Genomic DNA, 22,189 nt, shown 5'->3' on the forward strand with positions numbered 1-22,189 from the left:
AGAACAGCAAGGTTGCAGGCCCTCTAAGGCACCAACGTAGAGGTTATAGCAGGAATCTAGGGGAGGAAATTGTCCAGTCTGGTGAGGTTCATTTCTTAGGTGTAGAAATGTGTGAAGTTAAAAAAAAAAAAAAAAAGAAATGTGTGAAGTTTGGGGGCGCCTGTGTGGCTCAGTTGATTAAGCATCCAACTCTTAATCTCAGCTCAGGGCTTGATCTCAGGGACTTGAGTTCAAACCCTGTGTTGGGCTCTATGCTGGACATGGAGCCTACTTAAAAAAAGAGGGAAAGAAAAAGGAATCTGTGGAATTTGAAATCCATGCATTTGCCTTGTCAGGTAAAACTTCTAAGTTTACAAAATTTTCTATTCTGAGGATTATTTTGCTTCTCAAAGACTAATTACTGCCAAAATATGGACATAGGAAAAATGTGGGAAAGGGAAAGCTACTATCCTTTCTTTCTCACCTTTGTATGTGTATTTACTACCTGTGATATCCCTACTGTACCCACCTTATTGAAACCTTGACCATCCTTGGTGGTCCAGCTCAGCAACCATTGGCTATGTTATGAAGCTTTTACAGACCTAGTAGGAAATGTTTATTTCCTATTCTGATCTCCCCATTATGCTGTGGTATCCCTACAGCCTTTATCTCAGTTTGTCTTAAGGTATAGTCATTCACTGGTATGTCTGATGTTCTGTATTCAGTTTTAAGTTCCATGAAGGGTTTGAGTCATATCTTTTATCCCTTATGAGGCCACACAAGGGTGTTTGGAAGGATGAGTAGATGTTGGTTGGGTGAGAGAATGAATGAAAAAGAGGCAAAGTAAACAACCACCGGGGAAGCTTTGTTCTCTCTCTGTAGTCACAAAGAAGACCTTTGCAGTGTATTTAAGATGTTATGTGTGTAACATAAAGCATACAGGCCCTTTTTGAAGTCTTGATGTTCTTAGATCACTCACCCCAACCCTTCAAGTACTCAGGTCTTACAGTCGGATTTTTGTAGAAATAGTAGCATATATGGTGACACAGTAGGGGCTCAGAAGATTATCAGGTGAACTGAATAAATAAAAATGTCAAGCAAAATCTTAGCGTATCAAGTAAAATTGTTCTAATTTTTAGTGTTCAGATGCTATCTTAGCATTTTTCTCTACTCATCATCTGTGCCCTTCCTCCTTTGAGTCTTAAAAGACTTAACCTCTTTGCCTAACTTTTCTCATAGCTTGACTTTATTCTATTTACAACTGCCTGAGTATTAATACCAAGGTAAAGCCTTTTCTTTGGCATAAATATTTGGACAGAAAATTGAAATTAAATATCCAACTAAAAAAAAATTGTGTATACTCTTGCTTGCTCTTCTCTCCATGGAACAGTTTTGTTGGTAGTGCTTTCCTCTTAATATGCTTTTGTATAATGTGTGTGTGTATGTGAAAGAGGAATTGATTTGGCTTCTTTATGGTATACTACAATCCTTAGCTAAGGCGAAGTTTTTTTCTTGAAATTGGAGATTTGGCTGTCCTATTGGCCCTTAGACTTAAATCCCAAGAATTTGTGATTATTGCTAACACCAGCTGTAAACTTTTGGAACTTGTCCTTTTTCTGGTATGTTTCTTATGCAGTTAGGGCACTGCTGCTCAGATGATGGTGGGAAACCAGTTTGGAAGGGGTTAATGTACACAGCCAGCCAGTGCAGCTGGATGGCATTCTTAAGGAGGGTTCTTTCTCAAGGCCACAGGAAACTGAGGGCGGCTTTGGACAGGTTACAGGCTGTCAAGTAGAGCAGCTTGGTAAAGAGTGAGTGAGCTCTGCTTTTGAATTAGCTTTCCACAGAGATTTTTGTTTAGGCCTGGAGCAGAGAGCCAGGCTTGAGACTCTTGAAATGTGCCAGCTGAATCAAAAGCCTTCAGTCGTAGGGTCAGAGTAACAGCTTTTCCTAGGAGATTGTATCTTTTGTAAAACATTGAATAGAGAAAGCAAAATCCAAGCCCTCATGTGGAGGACACCTGGACAGCCTGACACAAGGTAAATGAGAAGTGGGACATACATTTCACATGAGCTGAGTGGATCCAAATGGAAATCCTGTTTGGCAGTCTGACTGTTGAAAATACATAGGCCTCTGCTTGGGAGTAATTAATTTAAAATCCAATAGAATAGAATTCTAAAATGATAGAAAAAACGCAAACGAATCCTATTTAAGATGGTGCTGCTGGAGTGAATAAAGAAGTGTCTTTAACAGTTCCTTGATCCTCAGGGAAGAGATTCTGGATCTTTCATAGGGACTGGTTAACAGAGACTTACTAGGTTTGCAGAGTCCACAGATATAACCAACCGGATTCTGGATTAGTAAACAGACATTGCCAAGCCTGGGGTGGCCCATACAGTCACCTTCTTTAGAGTACAGATGTTTCATGAATCCAACAGCTGGTATGAATTTACTAATTCATAGCATGTTTGTAATTTCTCAGTAAGAAATTGTGTGCAATTCCCCAGTTACAAATTGGATTGTGTTCTAAAAAGTTCACGATAATTTGGAAATTCGAGTGTATTGCCCAAAGAAAGAGATTTGGAAATGTTGGTAGAGGACCTGGGTTAGCACCTACATTATATTAACCATTACTGAACTGGCTCTTCCTTCCCCTTTTCTAGGTGAATTCTTCCTCCCATTGCTTCTTTGTCTCAGACAGGAGCTTTGGTCAGCCAGGGTGGGGTTGAGCACCGTTCTGTCAGAGGAGCACATCCCCTGGGTCTGAGACAGCAGTGTTTGTGGAAAGGGTGAGGTGACTAAAGAAGAATGAGGAAACTGGGGGCTGTGTTTGCTCTGAGAAAGACTGTAAGGCATTGGCAGTGATAAGGAGCAGGGAGGGGCTGGGTAGTTGGGATTTAGTGTGCAGTGGATGTTTTTCCCTCTTTTCTCCTTACTATTTCTATCCCCTGCCCCCTTCCCTCCCCATTCTCTGCATAATTCTGCTCATTGAATTTCTGACCTCAGGCAAGAGTGAGGAGGACAAACTGGAGGAAGAGCGTTTGATGGGGCAAGAAGTGGTCCTGGGAATCCCTACAGCAGGGAAGGGTGAATAGTCAAATCTGAAGGTAAAAGAGGGTAAAGGGAATTCCTGTGGCCAGAGAAACAGTTGCTTTACATGGTCCCAGATAGGTCGTCCTTTGCTTACTGCTCTGGGTTCTCAAAAGCAGGTTTTTGGGGAGGAAGATTGTGAGAAACTCAGGCATTTTGGTACCTTTTGGGTACAGTTATGAGTTCTCTTCCCCAAAATGTTTCAAACATAATTATCCTAAAATACCTCACTGGCCAGTAGGCCTTTCTTTTTTTCTCACTGACTTGTCCAGTTAGTGAATGCTCATTTATTAGTATTATTAAGAAGTTTGATTTTCATAGGGAAGTTAGTAAATTCGGGCCTTTAATATTAAAGAGTTATAGACAAATCAAAATAATAGTGTGCAAATATGGGAATTTTTCTCTTAAAATTGTAGCAGATGTCTTAATTCTCTAACCAAGAAAAATTTTCCTTGCAACCTTTCTAGGTCTTTCCTCTATCGTTTTAGTTATTATAAGCGCTTCAAAAAAAAAAAAAAAAGAACAATTACTGGGTTTTCCTGGGTAACTTGGCAAGTCCTCAGTTTATTTATTCTATGATATTAACCGTGTGTAAAGCACTGTGCCTTCAAAGGTGAAAGAGGTGTGCGTGTTCCCAGGAACTTCTGTCCAGTGAGGTAACAGACAATTAGAGGGCAACATTTTTTTTGTTGTTGTTGTTATTGACCCAAGCTTTGTTTGAGTTATACCCCAATTAAGGTATTAAAGTTGACTTCACGGATTTGTTAACACTTGACCCAAGGCTTATAAAATGGATGTGATTGAATTTAGCATGTAGGAGGTCATTTTCTAATCTTGATAAGAGCAGTGTCATTGGTATTCTGGGAAAAAGCCAGATTGCAGACTGAGGATTTCAAAGAGAGGAAATGGAATCAGCCAATGTGGATGGCTGTTTTCTTGAAACTTTGCCTGGAAGTCCCCATCACTTGACAGTTTTGGATTTATCTTTCGGTTTTCCTCAAGTACCAGGATTCAAAATAAAATAAACTTCAAAATAATTTCTTCTTGGGATGCCTGGGTGGCTCAGCAGTTGAGCATCTGCCTTTAGCTCAGGCTGTCATCTCAGGGTCCTGGGATTGAGTCCTGCATCAGGCTCCCTGCAGAAAGCCTGCTTCTTCCTCTGCCTATGTCTCTGCCTCTCTCTGTGCGTCCCTCATGAATAAATAAATAAAATCTTAAAAAAATTAATTTCTTCTTAATTAATTAGTATACCTTCATTTCTGATAAAAGGAAGTCTTAAGTTTTTTGTCTTCTCCCCATTTTAAACACAAAACTGGGCTTAACGAGCTGCCAAATTACAAATCCTCTAAAATCCTGTTATGGCTTTTGTGTTATAAATCGTCAGACCTGTGCTAGAAGATATCTCTCTTGGGTTGTATTTACCATCTGGTGGTATTGTTGGATTTTAATGTAATGACTAAAGTATAAATTAATAGCCCTAATAAGCATTTTCATCTTGTCACAGCACTGATAAGATTATGCACAAAGGATAAGGGTTAGGACTCCTATATCTCAAAAGAAGCCCTTTCCTCTGAGTTATTTTCAGCATCAGCTCAGGAAATATAAAAAATTTGCATGGCTCTTTAATTTATCTTTCTTGTGTTGGAATCATAACACACAATTTTGGCAAATCTCTTTGTTTACATACTTACCCTACATTTGAAACTGCAGCTAGATGCATTGGATTTTAATTCTTGGCAATAAGGCTTTTCTTTTTTTTTCTTTCAAATTAATTATTAGCAATTAGTGAAATTGCGTTATTTTGTCCAGCTCTATCACTTTGGTCTCATTTCCTGCCAAAACAGATAAGTGACATTTTATCAAATATATGCTTTTCTGTGGTAGAATGTCACATTATGCTTTTAGAGGTATATTTTTAGTAAAGAGATAGAAGAACAAGTATCCTACATTGTTATTGTGTGTACATGCACACATGTACACACACATCCTGTCTTCGTAAAAAATATACTGTTTTGAGATAGCTGATATTTACACATTTCTGGAGGGAGGGGAAAGGTAGCATTATTTTTAGACCTAATTGGTTTTCTATTGCTGTGCTTATTAACTTTTTGAATAGTAAAAATCTAAAAATTCTCTATTTAGCCAATCATATCATGATTTTACTTTTTGAAAATTATAATTAGTTACATCAGTGAGACAGAAATTGCTTTGCAAAATGAGTTTCTGACCTGTTTCCTGGAAAAATGTTCTCAATGTGAACCTTTTGGGAAATGGCACATGTGGGGAGGGGACAAGGAAGTCCCTCATTCTTTTCCTAAGCATTTTTAATTCCTGTAAGGACCTAATAGGTAAAGATAATCTGATAACCCATCAATCAGTAGTAAATGGATTAAACCTATTAGTAGGATGTTTGGAATTTAGTGCATTTTTGCAGTAGAAATAATTGTGAGTAGGTCTTGGGTTCTTAGCCAGCACATAGGAACTTATTTAGCTTCTAATATATGAAGAATGCAGTGGAATTAATAGCAGATGAAACTATGATAATACTAAAGCAGAGCAATCAAATAAAATTTTTATAACTTTTAAGTACTGGTACATTCAAGAAGGTAGAGGGCAGTGTGTTGAGGAAAGTATTAAGGGGGAAGGAACAGGATGAAGAGGAGGAGAAGGTAAAATCTGGCTCACCATTCCTCCAGGTGGTTCAGGGGAATTCCAAATCTAGGCTCATGTTCTTATGTAGGGGGATGAGTATGTTCATATTTCAGACATTCATAATAATGCCAGTGCTTTGTATATTACTTTTGTAAGCTTTCTGTGTTCTTCCAGACATTTCTTTTAAGTGCATCATCTTTTCCTGGAATTGCATAGATTAATTTGTTTTTTAGGGAAAGCCCTTTATTTAAAAAGTAGACATGTTTATATGAGCCTATTTATTTATTTATTTATTTATTTATTTATTTATTTTTTTACAAGAGCCTATTTATTTTAATACTTTTTTGTAACTTTGTTAGTAGCAAAGTGTAGCAAAATGTGTTACAACTCAAAGAGCAGTTTCAGTTGTAACACATTTAGGTATGGGAAACTATAAAGAAGTACTTACTGATCTTTTTTATTAAATATTGAGTTTAAAAATTAAGTTTAAGAACTGAACTGCCTAGTTTCTTCTGAGTGGTATAGAAAAACTGCTTTGGATTGATCTGAATCTAGTAAGTGTGTTAGTGGATCTCTGAAGAGAAAGAAAAAAGTATTTGCAAGTAGTTTTGACATCCGGCAGAGATAATCTATCCTTGGAGTTAATAAAACTTGGGTTGACCAAATAGACTATATCAATGGAATAAAGTGTGATAATAGCATTTCCAGGAAGAACAGCTGTCTTCTGCAGTTTTCTTTTAGATTTCTCAGCCTTTGCATGTATTATAGATCCATTTTGGTTCTATATAAGTGTGGACTTGAGTGAGGTTGTATATGGTATTATCATACCTTTTTATATGAGAAGAAATCAAATCATGGTGATATTAACTTCAGGAAAAATGGACCTCTAAAATGCAACTGGCTTAGTCGTTCTGAGCCCTAATGTCCAAGGATCTGTTTACCAGGCTCTCCCATTATCAAAGTGTTTTGGTTTCTGCTTCAGGAAAGGTGAAATAATAAACACTGAACAAAGAAAGTCAGTTTCCCCTGAATGTTTAGATAAAAATGAAAAGGAAAACAAACACAGTTAGCCTTTTTCTGTTTAAAAGGTACAACTACTTAGTCTTTAGCTCTTGTGGATTCCATTGAAAATTTGTTTTACTTAGTATTAAAAAATACTTCATATTTTTCTTTGAAGTCAGTTTCTTGGTAACATTTATGATAATTGATATACTTTGGCATTTGTTAGTATCATCTGAAACGTTAGGAAATAAAGAATAGTTTTGGCTTTTTTTTAAAATTAATTAATTTTTATTGGTGTTCAATTTACCAACATACAGAAAAACACCCAGTGCTCATCCCGTCAAGTGTCCTCCTCAGTGCCCGTCACCCATTCCCCTCCAACACCCGCCTTCCTCCCCTTCCACCACCCCTAGTTCGTTTCCCAGAGTTAGGAGTCTTTATGAGTTTTGGCTTTTAATAAATTTGGAATAGCTTATACTTTGTTTTCTTCATCTGAAAAGCAGTTCTGATTTGAACTGTTTGTCAATTGTAATTTCAAGTCCAGGAAAGTTGGTATAATATAAAGAAGGAATAATTAGTGACTTTTTTCCCCTGTCTTTCTATTGGTCTTTACATGTATCCAGTCACAAGTCAACAGAAATTTCAATTTAAATGAGTAATAGTTTCACTCAAATTTTTATTGCATGGTTCCACTGTTACATGAGGGGAAATGAAAGCACAGTTCCTGCCTATGCCTTGCTAGGTTGTGGGAAGGACTCAGGACAGGGGAGGGAGAGATGAGTAATGAGATTGTTCATGTGTCAGATATGATTTATTTGGTATCAGGTTTGGGTGAGGAAACATACATGGGGTGTCTTTGGGGTAGTTTGAGGAGTTTGGAAAGTCAGGTATGCCTTTAGTGGTTTTAGGTCAAATGTAGTTATGAAACCGTTAAATTTTAGAACTAAATGAGTCATTACAATTGACCAGTGCAGCCTCTTCATTTACTGATGAAGCCAAGCCCAGCAAGACTTGTTGACTTTCCCCATACCACAGAGATGGGAAATTACAAAATCAAGACTCCAACCTTCTGCTTTAAAATACCACATTGTCCCTGCTAATGGTGTTGTGGAACCTTTGCAGAGAAAGTCAGCAAGATTAGGAAAACTCAGGTGATCTTAGTTGTTATAAAAAGTTCAGATTTGATTGTGACACTGCCTTTTTTCTTCTGTTACAAGAGATGGACAGGAAGGACAGCTGCATACAGCTTATGAATGCAAGATTATATATGCATATGAACATAGGATTATATGGCTCTGTTTTTAAGGTGGTTTCAGGGAGATGAGGATTCAAATTAAGCAGAAACTTTTCAGCCAATGAATACCTGATGGTTCTCACATATGTTAACAAACTTTCTTCCCTCCATTATCTGACTCTCAATCAATCCAATTTTTCCCCCACTTCATCAAAAGTTTATCAATCAGATAATATCAAAGAAATGCTGTTAACATCACGTAACACAGATTCCATGCTAAATAGTAATAGCTGCTATTTACTCAATATTTCTGCTATGCCACCATCATGCTAGGAGCTCTTGCATGTGTTTAATTTAGTCCCTGTTATAAGACAGATATTATCTTCTTTTACAGATGAGGAAACTAAGACTTAATGAAATTAAGTAACTTTCCCAAGGGCACACAGGTTTATGTAGGTAAACAGTGTGGAACCCAGTTTTCTGACCCTGAAACATGACTGATTTTAAATTAGAACATGTTCATAATGTTCTGTGTTACAAGGCATTGGTTTTGCCATTTTTTGTTTCTTTTATGTTTGATATTGGTAGAGGTCTATGAATTTTTTACCCAGGGGACAAAATATTTCTGTACACAATTTGTACACTGTCTAGACAGAAAACACAAGGACATCTGCAGTGATATATATAGACATCACTGAGCATTTTCAGAGGCCCCACATTTTTCATGCAAGAGAGCTCATTGATTAGAAAATTTATATGGTTAGGAAATTGATATTTCAGTGTTTGGAAACGGAACTAATCATAGCATGTTTGCATTTAGTCAAGTTAATGGTGGCTCTATTCAAAGCAAGTTAAAATGGTTCCTTTCATTTACCACCATTTCTTGGGGACATCGGTGACACAGAAAGAACTATGCATGTCTCATATTTTCCTGCTGATTTACATGAAAGTTACTTTTTTAGCTGTTATCACTATTTGTCATGTCATTCTGTCAAATACGTTCTGACCTCTGAAGCACTGTAGTTTAATAGTTAATCACTACTTATGGATCCCCAAAGTAAATAATTTTGTAAGGCTGAAATACCTTTTATGATACCATCCTATCCTTATTATCATGTTTTTAAAGATTTTATTTATTTATTCATGAGAGAGAGACACGCAGAGACACAGGTAGAGGGAGAAGCAGGCTCCATGCAGAGAGCCCGATGTGGGACTCGATCCCTGGTCTCTAGGATCACGCCCTGGGCAGAAAGCGGCACTAAACTGCTCAGCCACCCAGGCTGCCCTGTCCTTATTATCTTAATGAGAAAAAAAGAGATTTAGGTGAATGGCAGGGCTTTTTTCCCCCAAAGAGGCAGGTGATACACTCTCTAGTTGAATATTAGAGGAGGTAGGATTTCTGTAATCTTGTAAATTACAAGAGGGCAAGACCTGAAACTGGGTGAGGGAATGCATAGATTTGGGCTGTGGGTTGAAAGAAATTCTTAGATGAGCACTGTTTGCATCATTTCTGGGGCAGCTGACAACCAAGAGGTTTATGGATTCTATCTCCAAGGTGACACTGATCATGATGCCTCTTTGTGACTTTTTATTTTATTTTTTAATTTTTATTTATTTATGATAGGAACACAGTGAGAGAGAGAGAGGCAGAGACACAGGCAGAGGGAGAAGCAGGCTCCATGCACCGGGAGCCTGATGTGGGATTCGATCCCGGATCTCCAGGATCGCGCCCTGGGCCAAAGGCAGGCGCCAAACCGCTGCGCCACCCAGGGATCCCTCTTTGTGACTTTTTAATTTGGCATCTGTAGTTATCCTGTCTTGGTTCAGCTGAATTTGGCTAGTTTTAAGTAAATAAAGGCTGAAAATCATCTTATAGAAAATATACTTAAATTCCTTCTCTGCATACTCTGCTGGGTATTTTAACAATGTGTGCTTCATAAAATTATTTCAGTGCTGATTATAAGTTTCTCTAAAGCAACCCTGATAAGACCTCTACTTGGGTATTAAAGGAGATACATGTAAAGGAAAGAACCCAAGTTGTATTTCATTTGAAATATTCTATAATTCAGACTTCTAATTTTTAGGGTTTTTTTCTCAATCCAAATTAAAATCTATCTAGAAATAAGTACACAATGTGCTTCATTGTGAGGATGTTTCATTATAAAAAAAGTGTATAAATAAATGCTTGCATTTTTTAGTCTACAGGTGTAGACATATGTTTCACTGCCCTGTATATCACTTGTTTCCTGCCTTTCCTCTTCTAATGCTTCATCCTAAAACAGGATAGAAAGGGGATAGCAGAGTGCTACTGCTCTGAAGGCTTTTGTTAGAGGAGCCTGCTGAAATCTCATGGCCTCAATCTGCCAGTTTTCTGTGACTCTCATGCCCAAAGACTCCTACCTAATGACAGTTGATTTCAAAGGCGTCTGGTTCCTATGTAAACGTAGTGACATTTTAGCTGCTACTGGGGATATTTTCAAGTGATTTTATTCACTAGTAAGCCAACAACATCAAAGACAGTTGTTTTAGACTTTATTTTATAGAATTTATAGAAAATTTTGATAAAATATAGATTTTACTTTTATAGAAATTAATAAACTTAATTCCCCTTGGATAAACCAGAAACCAAATAATTTCCTCTTAGTATGTCTTTCTCTCACACTGGTCTCAACTTTTAGAAATGAGGGGTGGGGGAATCAGACAAGAAGTCAGAGAGACCAAAGTCAGTTCCTATTCATAAGGAATTTACAATCTGGTTAATTATTTCTAAGTTGAAATTGTTACTGATATAACTGGATTCATGTGTAGTTGTGAGAAATAGTACAGAGAAAAAGTAGTATCCTGTAGCTAGTTTCTCCTTGTGATAATATTTTGTAAAATGATAGTAAAATAGCACAATTAGAATATTAACAATGATAAAATCTGATCTTATTTAGATTTCCCTGGTTGTACTTGTACTCAGTGTATATGTAGTTCTGTATAATTTTATCATGAGTTGGTTTGTGTATCTACCATCATAGTAAAGATACTGAATAATTCCATCATTGCAAAGATCCCTCTTGTTATCTCTTCATAACCATACCAGCATCCCACCCATCTCACTCCCCAGTCCTTGGCAACCAGTAATCCATTTCAAATTTGTCATTTCAAAAATGTTACATATCATGGAATCATCATTCTATTCATTCCTGGAGATCCATCTGAGTTGTTGCATGCATCTGTAATTCTTTCCATTTGTTACTGAGTAAGATTACAGTTAAAGGACAACCAGTTAAAGGGCCATTTCTATTGTTTGGCTTTTAACAAATAAAGCTATAATGAAGGGCAGCCCGGGTGGCTCAAGTGATGTAGCACCACCTTCAATCCAGGGTGTGGTCCGGAAGACCCAGGATCCAGTCCCACATCGAGTCCCTCCCGCATCGGGCTCCCTGCATGGAGCCTGCTTCTCCCTCTGCCTGTGTCTCTGCCTCTCTCTCTCTCTGTGTCTCTCATGAATAAATAAATAAATAAATAATCTTTAAAAAAATAAAGCTATAATGAACATTCATGTATAGGTTTTTGTGTGAACATATGTTTTCATTTCTCTGGCATAAATACCCAAAAGTACAATTATGGGTTATGTAGTAATTGCATGTTTAGTTTTAGGAGATATTGCCAAACTGTTTTCCAGAGTAGCTGTACCATTTAACTTTCCCACCAGCAATGTAAATAGTTGGGTGTCTCCACATCCTCTTCAGCACTTGGTGTTTGTGATTTTTTTTTTTTTTTTTTTTTAGTCATCCTGATAGGTGTGCAGTGACATCCAGTGTGGTGATTTTGCATTTCCTTGATGGCTGATGATGTTAAATATCTTTTTCATGTGCATATTTGCCATCTATGTATCCTCTAAGGTGAAATCTCTGTTTCTTTGGCCTATTTTCAAATGAGAATCTTTGGTTTATTGTTTTTAAAGAATTATCTTGTAATTCAGCATCATTTGATGCCCTATGCCCCAGAGACTAAAATTCAAACTCTTTGCCTTATAATATAAGACTTTTTGTGGTCTGGTCCCAGTTGGCCTTTCTAATCTCATCAGTTTGCCCACCTGTATGAGACCAACCAACATTCCTAAGCACTTTGCTTATAGCTTTGTTTTACAACCTGACACACCCTTCCTGCCAGACAGGTTATCCGTCATCCTTCTAGACCTAACTCAGATGTTACCTTTTGTAAAAAATCCCCCCTTCCAGTGTAGGAAAGGTAAGAAAGGGACACCTGGGTGTCTCAGCGGTTAGGTGCCTGCCTTCGGCCTGGGGTGTGATCCTGGAGTCCTGAGATCGAATCCTGCTGGGGCTCCCTGCATAGAGCCTGCTTCTCCCTCTGCCTATGTCTCTGCCTCTCTCTCTCTTGTGTCTCTCATGATTAAATACATAAAATATTTATTTAAAAAAAAAGGTAAGAAAATATTCCTACCTCTTCAACCCATCCACTTGTCCTACTTACGCAGTTCTGTTGTCCTTTCTAACACTTTCTATTCTCATTGGTATAGTATCTGTTTTTTATTTGCCCATCTGTTTCTCCTACTAAAATATAATCAGCATGAATGAGAGGTATTTAATTTTGTTAACAGTACTTTCTCCCCTGTGCCTAGAATAGTGCCTTACACATAGTAGGCACTTAGTAAATATTCATTGGAAGACTAAATGAGGAGGTAAGTTTATGGATACTTGTGTTGCTACTCCATTCCATAGCATATTGCCTAGCATTTCCTGTTTATGGTGTAATAAAATTAATAGCTGCTATCTACTGTATTGATTGTTATGCCAAGTAGTAGTAGTCACCCCTTTTCTTGGTCTGCTTTTGCACAGCACTACCTCACCTTTCTATCATAGCACTTTGTTAGCTTTCCCCACCACTTCTTCCAAAAAGAGGAACATAAGACATAAGAAATATAAGGATAAATTTTATGAGAGTATAAGCATCTTTGTGTCCCTGGCCTCAGCAAATACCTGGCACAAAATAGGTGGTCACATCTGAGTAAATAGTTATCAGGTTATATGTTGCTTTTACTTGTATGAGGTCAGAATCCAGCTGCATTTTGAGTAAACCAGTGTCCCACTGACCAGGCTTCCAGAATGCACCGGAAACATCTGTTAATTTTGGAAAGCAATTACACTGACTTGGAGAATTAGCGCTATTTGCTTAAACAGAGTTCCCTTGAAGAAGAGAAATTGAGCTAAAAGACTTCGTATGAGTATCTTTATTAGATAGTGAGCATCCTGCCATGTTATGGAATTGTTAAGAAACATTCCATTCTCCTCATTCTATTGGTCTTCTTACCAAACCTACAGAAAGAAGCCATAGGTCTAAATTCCCTGCCAATCAAAAGCAATTTTTGACAGTTTCTCAAAGTAGTACAGATATTAAGGTATCTATTTGATATGTTATTCAGAAAATACAATTATATTACTAAAAAAATAAATAAATAATTTTATAAAACTCTTCTTAAATGAAAGACCTGTCTCTGTAACCTTACATGTAGTAAGAACACAAATTAAAACAAAATTCTGAGCAGTTTGTAGGTACCTTTGGAGTTAGCCAGAATTTACTAAGATGCCCCAAAGTCAAGAATCTGGTGAAGGCCTTTGTGCAGTTTATATATATATATATATTTATAAATATATAAATATAAATAAATTTATAAATTTATAAATTTATAAATATATATATATATATAAACTGCACAAAGGAATTTACTAAGATGCTCCAAAGTCAAGAATCTGGTGAAGGCCTTTGTGCAGTTTATATATATATATATATATAAAATATATATATATAAATATATATAAATATTTATATATATATATATTTTATATATATATTTATATATAAATACATATAAATATATATATATGGAAATGATTGCAATGATTTAGTTACTGAAAATGTACTTTTATAGGGTGAATTATCTATATAATTATTTTAGGATTTGGATATCTAATCTGCCGAAATATATTAGACTCTTTGTTGTCTGCAAATAAAGTGTATTAGGAACGCCAATCTAGAGTTTAGTATCTAGATGGAAAAAGTATCTTACCTTAACTAAAAAGTTATGAGGTCTTCTAGAACAATGTTCACTTAAAAAAAACTTCTTTCCTTTATTTTTAGTATTCTCACTATACAACAGATAAAATCCCATGTTGTAGCTGTTAAGAAGACAAGTAAAATATAGAATACGCTTGTGAATTTGCACAGATAACCCGTGAAAACTATTTAATAGATTACATGTTTCCTTTTCATGTATTAAATACTATTTCTAGATCTCAGATTCTTTTTTTTTTTTTTTTAATTTTTTATTTATTTATGATAGTCACAGAGAGAGAGAGAGAGGCAGAGACACAGGTGGAGGGAGAAGCAGGCTCCATGCACCGGGAGCCTGATGTGGGATTCGATCCCGGGTCTCCAGGATCGCGCCCTGGGCCAAAGGCAGGCGCCAAACCGCTGCGCCACCCAGGGATCCCTCAGATTCTTTTTTTTAATAATAAATTAATTTTTTATTGGTGTTCAATTTGCCAACATACAGAATAACACCCAGTGCTCATCCCGTCAAGTGCCCCCCCTCAGTGCCCGTCACCCCTTCACCCCCACCCCCCGCCCTCCTCCCCTTCCACCACCCCTAGTTCATTTCCCAGAGTTAGGAGTCTTCATGTTCTGTCTCCCTTTCTGATATTTCCTACCCATTTCTTCTCCCTTCCCTTCTATTCCCTTTCACTATTATTTATATTCCCCAAATGAATGAGACCATATAATGTTTGTCCTTCTCCGATTGACTTATTTCACTCAGCATAATACCCTCCAGTTCCATCCACGTTGAAGCAAATGGTGGGTATTTTTCGTTTCTAATGGCTGAGTAATATTCCATTGTATACATAAACCACATCTTCTTTATCCATTCATCTTTCGATGGACACCGAGGCTCCTTCCACAGTTTGGCTATTGTGGACATTGCTGCTATAAACTAGATCACAGATTCTTAACTACATATCAAGTATATGCTGAGTACCATATTTGGAGAAGGATAAAGGGAACTTTTAAAATGAAAATTGGTACTAAGGCTTTAGCAAAGAATATAAAATAAAGATGTGAAGGGTGAAAGTTTTCTGTGATTATTAAGTGAATTTTGGTCTCATTAAAATATATAAACTATAGAGCAAAATTTAATCACTGAAAATAAGCAAATATATTAGCTCTAATAGGTTCAGGAATTTATTTGTTGGTAAAATTAGTTTACGTATGTTTTTATATCCAGTGGTTATTTTATTAACTCTTGATTGTTTTTTTTTTTTAATTTTTATTTATTTATGATAGTCACAGAGAGAGAGAGGCAGAGACATAGGCAGAGGGAGAAGCAGGCTCCATGCACCGGAAGCCTGATGTGGGATTTGATCCCGGGTCTCCAGGATTGCACCCCGGGCCAAAGGCAGGCGCCAGTGCTTTTGTGTAGTAGACTAAGTGGAGATCCTAGCCAGTTCGTTGAATGTAGCCTTGTTAGATCTATTCTCCATAGTACTAATTCTAAACATCTTTAATTTTAATTGAGCTCTTCCCACTGTTAAGGAGCAAAGTATTTTCAGATGCTCTTCTGTACTATGTAGATTAGTGCTCATTGAAATCTTGGCCCCAGTAAATATTTCTTCTGTCCTTTTTGCTAATGCCCTGTGGGTGGATTCCATGAGTTAAAATCTGTGACTGTGTATAGAGGTGTTGGAGTTCACAGTAGCTTCTATTTTGCCATACTCACCTGAGGTTAAGGTGAAAACATTCTTTCTTACTTGGGTTTATCATATAGGGAATTTATCATTTTCCTTGACAGTGGTACACAGTCTAGAGGGTTAGAAGTGTGTTCACCTAAAGTCTGTACAGGAAGTATACTGAAAATTATTGCCATAATCTACATGTCAACATGGTTTGATTTTTTTTTTTTTTCATTTCATGGGAGGCTTAGATGGAGAGGACTGTCTCCAGCCCACCCTCCCCCTTACCTTTGATCTTTTCTTCCTAAGTATTAAAAAAAAAATGTTTATGAGGGATGCTTGAAATAATTGAGGTTATTAAACTTGGGAGAGGGAGAATGGGGATTTTCAGTTTTTTATGTATTTTCTTAATTATAAAAGTTACATAGAATTCTTTTTTTTCTTTTAAAGTTAAATGTGCATAAAGGTGAAAACTAAAATCCTCCTTCCTTTCCCTTTCATTATCCCCTTCCATTCCAGTTGAGGGAAGAGTTTTTCTGGGGGTTTTGTTTGTTTGTTTTGCTTTTTAATATGGAAAGTTTTAGAATAAATGGAAAGTTTACAAGTAGTTAATCTCTGTTCCCAGGAGGCCTTTGTTATCTTGGAGGTACTTGAGAAAGGCAGAGGCTGTCAGCACTGTTTCCTCCTAGACAGGAAGCCTTCCTTCTTGTGTCACCTCCATGCCTTACACAAACCCTTAACACACTGGGAGCTCAAAGCACTGCTAACCCTAGGGTAATGCAGACACACATCACAGATGGAGGAGCGCATCACGCTTGGTCTTACTACCTGCTCCTTGCTTCTTTCCTCTTTCCCTCTTTCCTTACTATTTTCTGGTATCTTAACTTTCCCTCCCTCCCTCCCTCCCTCCCTCCCTCCCTCCCTCCCTCCCTCCCTCCCTCCCTCTTTCCCTCCTTCCTTCCTTCCTTCCTTCCTTCTCCTTTTTTGGTGCCTTTAGCTAGCTAGCTAGTGGCTCAAAGTAGGGGATCAGAGTTGTGACGTGCTGTTCACTAGACTCCTTTAACTTTAGGATGAAAATCTGTAATTAGAAAAGAAATACAGGTACTTTGCTTTACATGGCAGACTAGAATTCACATAACCAAAAGAATCAGCACCTTCATTGCATGACACGTGCTTTTTGTATCTTTCAGAGCTGTCTTTTCAGTCTGTATGTTCATTGTAATTTTTATTTACCAAAGAGGGTTAAAGCTAGTGTTTAGAAAAGTGCTTTTAAAAGTATTTTGAGATCTAATGAGACACCTCTAAATTAGTTGGTGACCAAAATTCTTTCAGAATTAGGAGACAGTGCTGTAATGTGGGTAAAACTATGATTATTCTGAGCTGCAGGATATTACTGTACAGGTAGTAAGCTCCCAAAAAGAACAGTGAAATTAAACGTTTAGAACAAGACCAAGGGTGACCTGCTATGAAACCATGGCTCATATGATCTCATTGCAGGAGTTCTTTACTCAGCCGTGTACACTGATGATGAGCTGTTTCACATGACTGATAATGCAGAAGCTTCTCTCTGAAGTCATTTTTTATACAAGTCTAGACTTTTAAGTGTCTAATTTTTTTTAATATTACAGATGACACTAAATGTATGAGGACAGAGAACATGCATGCAAGCAAATGAGCTTTCTATGACGAGGCACTGTTGTTAATACATTATTCATATAAATTCATTTAATCTTCATAAAGCTCTTTCAGGTAGACAGTATTATTATCCCTATTTTATGGATGGGGAAACTGACGCAAATTGAGGTTAAAAGCTTATAATTCAGTTTCACTTAGATAGTAAATGGCAGAGTTCAGATTAAAACAGAGGCAGTTGGGATCCCTGGGTGGTGCAGCGGTTTGGTGCCTGCCTTTGGCCCAGGGCGCGATCCTGGAGACCCGGGATCGAATCCCACGTCGGGCTCCCGGTGAATGGAGCCTGCTTCTCTCTCTGCCTCTCTCTCTCTCTCTCTCTCTCTCTCTCTCTGTGACTATCATAAATAATAAATTAAAAAAAAAAGTTAAAAAAAAAAAACAGGCAGTTTTTTGCTCCAAAGCAGATATACTGTGCTCTGGGTAAGCTAATAAAGTGAGGGTCAGTAAACTTTTTCCCTAAATGGTCAAATGGTAAATATTTTAGACTTTACAGGCCATGTGATCTCTGTTGCAACTATTCAGTTCTGTGCATATAGTGTGAAAGCAGCCATAGACAGTCCAAAAACAAATGTGTGGCTGTGATCCAATAAAACTTTACTTGTAGACACTGAAATTTGTTTTATGTAATTTCCACATGTCACAAAATATTATTCTTGATTTTTTACCACCATTTAAAATGTAAAAGCCATTCTTGGCTCTTGGGCCATATAAAAAGAAGAGGCAGACTAGACTTGTCTACACATACTATACTATTGTTGTGTGAGATATTAGGATAAAGGCCACTAATTTATTAATTCATGCATGCAAGAAATAGATCAGGTATCATACTAAATTCTGGGGTGATCACTGGTGAACAAGAACAAAACCTTCCAGTTCCTCTTGCCATTCATTCCACTTATTTAATGGACTAAGTTGTTGTTGTTCTCATGTCTGCTTTTTAAAAATTTGTCTTTATTTCCTGCCTATTGCATGTACCAGACAAGTGTACATTATCTCATTTAATCTTCATAGCTGGTGGCATTATCTCAATTTTATAGTTTAGAGAAATATAAAATTAAAGAGCCTGAAGAGCCAGCCATTACACACAGCCAGGTAAGAAGTAGAGTTTAGATTCAAATACAAGTCTGTCTTAGGTTTAGGTGTTTTTTCTTCTCTTTGCTACTGCCTTCTTTCTCTCTGCTCCTAGAGATGTATGAAAGTGTAATGAAATGCTTCTGATCCTGTCTAAAGTGAATCTTTGTATCTCACTTCTTAAATACATGTTTATTTTTACTTCTCTTCCATTTGTCCTGGCTCTAGCTTTCAAAGATGCTACACAAGTTTGTTAGAATGTTAAGATGTTTCTTGGTTTCCCACTCAAGAAAGCTAAAAATAAACACAGAACTAGTTAATAATGTAACCAGTGAAAAGATTCAAGGATGAATGGGAATAAGAGTGGAGGAAGAAAACCCATGTCCTTTTGTCCTCCACAGCCTCTCAATCTTGAAACAATAGACCTGTGTCCCCAGCATGCTCTGATAAAGAAATGGTTTCCACGTAGGTCTCTGGGATTACTGATGATTCATAGATAGCCTGGAGTAGACTTTTAGGACAGTTCTTTTGTGGATAGTACCTGAGGAAGACAGATGATAAGTAGAATTGTTCATGTATAGTTTTAAATAAGAAAGTGAACTGACGTATTCATGAGTGACAATTTAACCTCCCCATCTCAGCTACTAATGGACTCACAAGAAGCCTACTATCCTTTTCCCCATGGCAGTGGGAAATCCCAATTACACGTTGTAGTTCCTGTTAGAAAAAGGGGACATTCGAATAGGCCTGGCTAAAATAAGATCTGGGATGGAAGGCAGATGTCCTTTGAGTTTAACTACTGGTTTCCTTGTAATTCTCTACTATTTTATTTACTAGGGTCTATACTTAATGTAACACTTAATATTCTGTAACATGGAATATATCATATTTCTATAACTTGAAAATAGCATAAGTTTATTACAGCAGACTTTGGATGTATCTGCAAAATATAATTAGGTGTATAGGAAGCTGACTTGATATATCCTTCAAGGGCATTCCTCGGGATAATTCTATTAGAAACTACTAGTGTACCTGCTTTGTACTTAAAAATCCTGGAAAATGGCACCCTCTTTGGTGGTTTTAATTATTTTAAATTAATAATTATTTAAAATAATAATATTTAATTAACTTACAATTTGTATGTAATTTAAAAATAAATATATAGTTTAATATTTAAATTAATTTGCAATATAATAAATGATTTAATTACTGATGTTCTTATTATTTCCTATTCACCCTGTTGGCGAGCAAGGGATTCCTGCCCTTGGGTTATAGGGATTGCCAAGTGCATGATACTAGACAGATGAGATTAACAGCAGTTTATTGGTCACATATACAGCCTAGGGAGGGAGAACATAACACAGGGCCACACTGAGATTGCATTGGGAACAGTGAGTCACCAGGGGCTATGGAAGCCAGTATCAGGGTTGGGGGTGACCTTTGGTTCCCATGGGAGGATGTGATTGGCTGGTTTGAATAATTGCATGTGTTGGCAAGGAACTAAAATTCTCTACCCAAATGTAGCCGGAACTGCCCCTATAATACAGAAAGTTATTTGGCTAGGGCACCCTACCTGAGGGAACAGAGCAGGAAGGGCAGCTGGTCATTAGACCATTTGGTGTCCTCTTGGTTTTCCATAGATGGAAAGGCAGAACACAATAGGTGTTATACAGTAGTTTCGTACCAACTCGCAATCAAGAGCATAGCATGGGCAGAGGGAATGATCATATTTTCCAAAAGTCTCACCACCTTTTCAGTGGCTGCTCAGATTATGAGGAAAAGGAATTAGTGTAAGCAATGTGGCATGTACAATTGACACAAAAATACAAGGTCACCCTGTTTAATAAGATAGAAGATGAGGTGTTATCTTTACGTGCTCATCAACCAGTCTTACTCCCCTGACCCAGCTCCCCCACTAGGTTCCCAACTCTGGTGTTAGAACCTGGCAAGGCCAAGGAAAGGTGTTGAGTTTGGATCCCCAGTTCCCATCATGGATGGATGATTGCCTTTTCTGCTATGGCTGCCTGCCAAGAGAAGGGGGTCTCTCTCTAACTTGGTAGACCTCTAACTTCTCATCACGCAGAAATCCTCGCCACCGCCTTGCCCCCATCACCCACCACAACACTTCCATTCCTACCTCCAAGCCTTTGCTCATACCATTTCCCTTCAGTCCTCTTCCACTTAGGATGCCTGTGCTCCTCTTCATTCACTGGAGTCTTCTTTCAAGTGCCTGTACCTCAAACCTCTGACTGCCCCAGCCTGCATGGAGTGTTTATTTTTCTGGTTCTGTAGCCTTAGTGTCTGTGCACTGCCTTTAATAACACTTAGCATGCACTAACTTCTGGTTGTATTCATTTTAGAAAATACTCCATGCCTTTATGCTAATTATTTGTGGATATTCCAGTTCCTTCTGCCTCTATCTGTTTAGGAAGGTTCCACTCAGCAGGTAAAAAGGGGAGCAACCGATAAAATTTACAGTTTGAACATTAATTCTATTAGATTATCTTCATCCAGCCCCTAAAATAATATGATATATAAGTCCTCAATATTTATTGAGATAAATGGCATAGCAGTTTTTATGTTTTTTAAATATTATAATATATATATGAAAATATGTGTATAAATTTATGTGTGTAAATATCTAAATATGCAGCATCTGTATATGTGTGTGCCTGTATGTGTCTAAATGTGAAGCACCCTCGTGTAGCCATCCCAACCTCATTATTTCTAGTGTCCTTTATTTGGTGTGATACTAATGAGTTACATATTACATAATGAGTAGGTAAAGGTAAGAGAGGATATTGGGTCAACTCTAAATTGACTTAAAAATTTTTATTTTTCCACAAATAAACACCATCTTGCTGTAATGACAAAACTGGATTGGCATCCTGCTATATTTTATTAGAGGCAATTCTAAGCTCAATAGAATGCTTTTTTATTTGTATTAAGAAAAAGATTTCTGTGCACATTTCTTCTTGAAGAGTATTTCAAGGAATCATTCTCAAACCCCTCCAAGTTTTAATAAAGCAAAATTGCTAGTAATTCAGTGTTTGGTATTTATTTTAGCTAGTGCTTGTTTCAGGAGATATTTTTATAACAATCTATTCCTCTCTAGCTGGGAGCAGCTCATGCTTGAACCAAATGCCTTCCAGCTAAGCCAGAGGGACAAGAGTGTCTGCTGGACTGTGATCAACCTTAGGCTCCTCTTGTCTCACTGGGATTATACCTGGAACACTGCAGGACATGATTGTCCTTACTTAGAGGCCAGGAATTCTCCACACCCCAGAATGCTGTGGGAGATGTCTAATAGTATGGCACTGTTCACTGTGGCATAGGCAGCAAGTTGTGTGGTTACTCTAGCCCCTGTAGAATGTTGAAGAATCCCTTTACAACCTCTTTTTTTTTTTTTAAAGATTTCTTTATTTATTTGAGAGAGAGCATGCACGTGTGTGTGTGGGGGGGGTGGTGGTGTGGAGAAGTAGGGAGAGGGGCAGAAAGAGGGAGAGGGGGAGAGAGAGAGAGAGAGAGAGAGAGAGAGAGAATCCTACCCAAGCAGACTCCTTGCTGAGCGCAGAGCCCAGCGTGGGGCTCAATCCCAGGACCCTAAGACCATAACCTGAGCTGAAATCAAGAGTCAGATGCCCAACCAATTGAGCCACTCAGGTGCCCCTCTTTTTCTCTTTTTAAAGCAATCAGCTGGCTGGCCGGAAGCTCATTACTCCAATCTATTATCAGG

General features: G+C 37.6%; 1 protein-coding gene across 2 annotated transcripts in view; it reads left to right on the plus strand.

Moving 5' to 3' along the window:
• Positions 1-22,189, plus strand: part of FGD6 (FYVE, RhoGEF and PH domain containing 6) — a 110,272-nt gene that overhangs the window by 8,967 nt on the left and 79,116 nt on the right. The window lies entirely within an intron of this gene.

Source organism: Vulpes lagopus, chromosome 23 (assembly GCF_018345385.1).
Source record: "Vulpes lagopus strain Blue_001 chromosome 23, ASM1834538v1, whole genome shotgun sequence".
NCBI lineage: Eukaryota > Metazoa > Chordata > Mammalia > Carnivora > Canidae > Vulpes > Vulpes lagopus.